The 6,000-nt window shown below is 62.1% G+C and overlaps 1 long non-coding RNA gene across 2 annotated transcripts; it reads left to right on the forward strand.

Annotated features, from left to right (window-relative positions):
- Window positions 1-1,497: 1,497 nt before the first annotated feature.
- On the forward strand, window positions 1,498-3,842 carry LOC123381614. 2 transcript variants are annotated; one of them, XR_006588851.1, is made up of 4 exons: window positions 1,498-2,153; window positions 2,481-2,687; window positions 2,890-3,121; window positions 3,584-3,842. It is a non-coding gene; the product is annotated as an uncharacterized LOC123381614 (long non-coding RNA). The 2 variants fall into 2 exon arrangements; XR_006588850.1 differs by having other exon boundaries at window positions 2,890-3,842.
- Window positions 3,843-6,000: the final 2,158 nt, after the last annotated feature.

Below are 6,000 nucleotides of genomic sequence, written 5' to 3' on the forward strand. Positions count from 1 at the left end.
CCCTCCTGGAGACCCCAGGGCCCAGGTTGCCCTCCCGGTCCTTCCCAGAGACATCAGGCGTCAGCTCAGCCTCAGTCTCCACACGCCCTGGGGCAGCCTTGGGCGCTCACGAGCTCTGTGTCTCAGGGTCCAAAAGCACAGCTCCTCACTGCCCCTGTCCCCCCAACCGGCGGGCGACACCGCATCACCGGTGCCGGCCTGGACGTGAGGATCAGCAGCCTGGACGAGAGCATCCGCCGAGCTGGCAGGGGGAACGTCCCTTGGTCCCCTCTCCGAGACCACCGAGGTACAGACCTCACTTGAATAACTCCTCTGACAGGAGACCATCTCTGGACCTGCCGGGGAATCCAGCCCCGGGAGGAGGCGACGACCTGCTCTGCTCTACAGAGGAGGAGACTGAGGCAACATCCTCCTCCCAGGCCTCCATGCTTATCTGGGGACAGATACCAAGCCCACGAGCTCCCTCCACATCTCGGATGCCGTGGCTCTGATGACACTGCCTGGTCACGTCCCTTGCGCCTGGCAAGCTGCGGTGACCCCCGACTCCTTACCTGACGTCCGAGCCCCGAGTGAACTGGGCCAGATGCCCTCCCCCGGGGTGTTCCCCTCCCCCCTCCCTAGTGTTTTCCTCCCCCAGGGAGCCCACCATCCATGCCCCTCGAGCCCCCTGCTACCACCGCCCCGCTCCATGGCTCCCATCCAGAGCACCCTCATCTCTAAGGCTGGTTTCAGAGGTCACCTCATCGGGGTCCTGCAAAAGCCCACGCTTCGGGTCACAGCGACCCGGGCTCACACCCACAGAGGGGCCACGTCAGAGTCCTGTGACACGCAAGCTCTATGCCAGCTTCTGGGACATCAGTGCTCTTTTTGAAGATGGGGTCGGTGGTTCCAAACTCCAGTGGGTGTGTGGGGGATGAAAGCAGGGAGGTGAAGGTGTCCGAAGTGGGGGAGCTTGTCGGGGGAGGGGGCTCTCAGGAAGGCACGGGGAGGGGATGGGGAGGAGGGAAAGGCTGCCTGACCTCTTCCTGCCCAGACTGGTGTCCACCTCCCCCTCCCCCTGCTCAGCCAGGCGCCCGGATGAACAGTAGAGTGGAGTGTGGGGGCCAGGTCAGCAGGGTGGGGGTCTGTCTCGTTTCCCTCTTGCCCCATGTCTCCATACCCACTGCGTCCAGGCGCCCTGCCTGGGTGGAGTGGCCGTGGCCCCAGGCCTAAGAGGATATGAGGGTCACTGAGCGGGCGGCGGAGATCGGATATGTGTGACCCCAGGAGTTGTGGGCTCCTGCCGCGAGGTGGTCCTGTGCACGCAGTCCCATGGTCCCGGTGCACCTGCGAGGGCTCCACCTGCCTCGACCTTTGGTGGGAGCACCTCCCTGCCCACAAGGCTCCCGCGCCACATCCTGCCCGAAGGTGGGAGCCAGGGGCCACTCTAGCCGGACTGGTGAAGCTCCTCCTCCAAGGGCTCATGGAACAGTCGGGAAACTGAGGCCAGGAGAGGCAGGGACTGGTCGGGGACCCACCAGGTGAGCAGAGCCTAGAGGGGCTGGGGGAGGTTTCGGGCTCCTAGGCCAGGGCTTCACTTTCCCAGGGGGTTTTCAAGGGAATGAGAGCCTCTAAGATCCTGGAGGACCACTGAACCCTTCCCGTGTGGGGTCCTTTACTCTGGGCATCCCTGGTGGGCACAGGTCCACGCAATTGCATGGAAACACAGTCCGCGGCCCCCCAGTAACTAACTACCCGCGTGGGGGTCAAAGGATGAGTGGACCTTGGAGGTGACAGGGGTTGGGGGAGAGAACAGGTGTGGGCAGGGACATTGTCTCCAGGGAACATGCCCATGAGGGCAGCCACGCCAGGCCGATAGCCAGGGGATCCTCAAATGCCCCCGTGTGTATCACAGGCACCCCCATTCTAGAGAAGCACCCCACTCAGCTCCCGTGGTTGGAGACCTTCGAATGCGCAACGTGTTCTCATGCTGTGTCCTGATATCTCGAGGCTGTGGTCTCAGGAAAGCCCACAGGGAGAGCCTTTTCCCACTTCCAGACGGTGGGTCCGGTCTCACCCCCAAAGCCTCTGGTCACGTGCCCGGAGGGACGCAAAGGTGACACCAGAAGGCCCAGAACTGGCCGGTCTAGCCTGACACGGCCCTGATCCGACTGGTGAGTCACACGAGCCTCCCTGTGTCTGTGAATGTGTGTGAGGCTGTGTGTGCTTGTAAGGATGGACGTGGGGGGAAAGCCACCCAGAGCAGGAGGAGACTGATGGGAGAGTCATGTCCACACCCCAGGTCAAGGGTGACTGGGAGGGACAGGGTGAGTTGTGTAGAGCTACAGGACACAGGGACACACTCTGGTCTCCGTCCCCGAGCCCGGCCGGCAGCTGGGGTCCAGGTGCCCTAGGGGTCGGCACACACCTGGGTGTGGGCTGAGCAGGAGGCCATGACCTCAAGGAGACTTCACTCTGACCTCTCCTGTGTTCTGTGCCAGGCCCACCCCTTCCTCATCCTCCATGGCCACGTGTGCCCACGAGCCTCACGGGATAGCAGGCACGGGACGTGTCTACAGGTGGCTCCCTGATGGCGCCCCTACGAGTAGATGCCACAAGGACACCACTGTGCAGACGGCGAGACCGGTTGGCCCCGGGAGGCACAGGGTCTGTGCGGGGTCCCAGCACTGGTCAGGAGGAAAACCCAGGTCTGAACCCAGCTCTGTGGCCCCAAAGCCGTGGCCCCGGCCGCACCAGGCCTCGCAGGGACGTGTCTGGGCTGTGTTGGTGTCACTGTAGGGACAGGGCATGAGGTGGAGGGGACTCCTTTGCAGCCTGGGAGGGGCTCTTGTGGGAAGAGGAAGCCTGGTAATGGGGCCACAGGATGTGACCTCACCTTTCTGGTCACAGGGACCAATTGAACTCAGAACCCGGGTCACCAGGCACCCACCTTCTGGAGACAGCACCCTACTGGGCTCATTCGTTGGGACACCTTTGCCTGACGAACATGTTCTGTTGTGTGCCCGTGTCCCGCGGCTGCCGGCTCAGGGGAGCCCGCGGCCGCGACGCTTCCCCACCCTGGAGACAGTGGGTCAGGTTGTGCACAGGACGCCTCAGGTCTCTAGCTCGCAGGGACCCAAAGGTAACACAGGGAGACCCAGAGACAGCCAGTCCAGCCCGACACTGCTCTGATCTGACCTGTGCGGCCCCACGTCCCCTCCCGTGTGTGTGTGTGTGTGTGTGTGTGTGTGTGTCTGTGTGTCTGTGTGTGTGTGTGTGTGTGTGTGGAAGGAGGGGTCGTGTGTGGAGGTCCCGCCTGAGCAAGTGCAGGCTGATGAAGGGGTCGGATGCCTGGTGGGCGGGTCAGGCTCACATCCCCGTCAAGGCTGGATGGGAGGGACAGGGTCTGCTGGGGTGGCCCTCTTGTCCCCAACGTTCATCCCAAGCCCTGCAGGTGGATGTCACTGTTTCCCAGGGGCAGGTCTGTGCACATTCAGGTCTGTGTCCGATATGGGAGCCGCAGGTGGAGAGGGAGGACGGACACTGAGAATGGCCGAGCGGGCTGTGATGTCTCCGGGCCATCCGCGGGACACTGTCTTTACAGAAATCAACCGATGAAATAGGGAAACGATTGGCGGAATCCCGATTCACCCGCCCTACAGAGTTGTGCGTGTGCCCCGTCACCCAGGAGGGCCACCCTGGACCCAGAGAGAGAGTGGCCGCACGCAGGTCTCCGGAAGTAGGGCCTGGAGTTGGCCTGGGAAGGCCTCCTTCACCGCCCTGGCCCCTCCACAGGGTCCTGGTTCACGGGTCCTGGGATGAGGACCCGGAGCCCCCGGAGCCAGAGCCCGAGGGTGAGAAGGCTGGGGTGGGAGATGTGTGTTCACGGGGCCAGGGCGGTGCTGGGCCACCCAGGGAGGAGCCCCCGGGGGCTGGTGTGGGGCCAGGAGCAGAGACTGAGAGCCCCGGGCTGCGTCCTGCAGGGGGGCAGAGGTCCTGATGTGGGTTCCTGGCCATGGCTTCTCGGGGAGGCTCTGGGGTGAGTTGTGTGTCTGCAAAGGCCCCTGGAGAGGCCGTCGCTGGGTGGGTGGGGGACCTTCCCTCCTCTCACCCTGAGGCCTTGGAGCCGCTGCAACCATCACTCTGTTTCCTTCTCAAGAGTCCGGGGCAGGAGCAGAAGCCGGTGCGGCTCCAGAGCCTGACCCAAGGGCATCGGGGTCCTCAGAGTCTCTGCAGTCAGGGGTGGAGTCTGGAGGGACTCCTGCAGGGGCCGGAGAGCCAGCAGGTGACCTGGGACTTGTGCAGGGACCGGGGGCACCTGAGCAGAGTCAGCTGGTTCCTGCTTCTGCTCCCGACACTGTTCCTGCCACCGCCCTTGTTCCCGCATGGATGCCGGACACAAATCAAGGGCCCGAAGGCCTTCGAGGGGTGGTTATTGTATTCTAATTGTTGCTCCAATCCCAGTGTCCGCCCCCCCACCAGAATGACTCTTCCTCTTCTCCCTTATCCTTTCTCTCCTCTACTTTTTAGCTGGTACTTTATTTGCTTATGGTTTGTTTAAAATCCACATTAAATCAATAAAAATTTTATTTGTTTTACGATGTGCAATTCCTGAGCACTGGGCATGCTCACGATTCTGTGAACCACGCCACAGAATATTGTTGCAGAATAATTCGGTCCCCAAAAGTCAGTGTGTACCCGGAGCCCTCACTCCCCATTCGTGCCCCCGCCAGCCCCTGGGAACCCCCAGTCTGCTTTCTCTCCGTGTTCCGGTTACCTACTCTGGAGGTTTCCCTCAAGTGGAATCTCGCCAGAGATACCTTTGGGTCCGCACCGACTTTTCATATGGGACAGATTCATTTTCGTACTCTGTGGCCATTTGAAATAGACTTTTTCTCCTTTGATATTGAAATCACAATGGATTAAAGATTAGGTGGGAAAAAAGAGGCCCCTTCAGTGACAATGGGCACGGTCTCGGGGTGGAGACCCCTGTGCGTGCTGTGACACCACAGCCTGAAGCCAGACAGGACACGGCGGGTCCTCCCGTGGCCCAAACAGAAACTGGGAGATGCAGAAGGCCGGACAGTCACACCACAGAGGGGAGAGCATCCCTCACGACCCAGGGCCATAACGGTTCACAGGCTTCTGGGCCAAATAATGCTCCAAATCAGTGCGTTCCCCGGGATGGAGGCCAGACCTGTCCCAGTCCAAGGGGAGGCGACCCCCGTGGGAGCAGGCGTCACAGATGCGGGACGTCCCGGGGTGGGACTCGGGTAAGTGAGACCCGAGGGAGGCAGCGCTGGTCACCTTCAGACGGGCAGGTTTCTGGTCTGGGGACTGGCAGCCTAGGTGTCCACGTGAGGAAGCAGAGGCCCAGCCGATCCCCAGTGAGAAGTCCTCGTACTGCAGGGTACCAGCTGGCCTGATACTGGGAGAGCCCCCAGAGCCCAGAGTCGGCCCTTCCCCAGCCCCATGTGGGGCCCCAGGCAGGTTGGTCAGCTCTGCTCCCTAGAGTTCGGGGGGGGGCCCTCAGCGGGTGGTGGGGTCCCCCAGGAAGCGTATCCCGAGCCCCAGGACGCCAAGATGCAGGCCCGCGGGTTGGACAATCCAAAGTCAAGGAGATGGGCTTCCTGAACCAGGTCATCTTACTAGTGACCCAGGCTGTGCTATTAGCCTTGGTGTCCCCATCTGTGACATGGGGATGTAGCGAGCCTTGTAGATTGGTTGTCGCGTTCCCTGAGAGATGAGGTGGATTCGTGGCCTGGTGCCTGGAGGACATAAAGGGCCACCTGGAAGGCTGTCCCAGAGTCCCCCAGGGCACAGGATTCCGGAAGCCCCTCCTTGGCCCCTGCCTGCTGTCCCCCTTCTGGGAACACTCAGCATTGTTTGCGGAGGAGGTGGAGACGATCCAGGAGGTCAGCAGGTCCCACATGAAGGAAGGTCAGCGCTGGAGGGACAGAAGGGTGTGTCCCGTGCCCCCTTCCAGGGCCCGAGCTGTGACGCCCTCTGACCGGACCTCTG

Source organism: Felis catus, chromosome D4, assembly GCF_018350175.1.
Source record: "Felis catus isolate Fca126 chromosome D4, F.catus_Fca126_mat1.0, whole genome shotgun sequence".
In the NCBI taxonomy this organism is placed as follows: Eukaryota; Metazoa; Chordata; class Mammalia; order Carnivora; family Felidae; genus Felis; species Felis catus.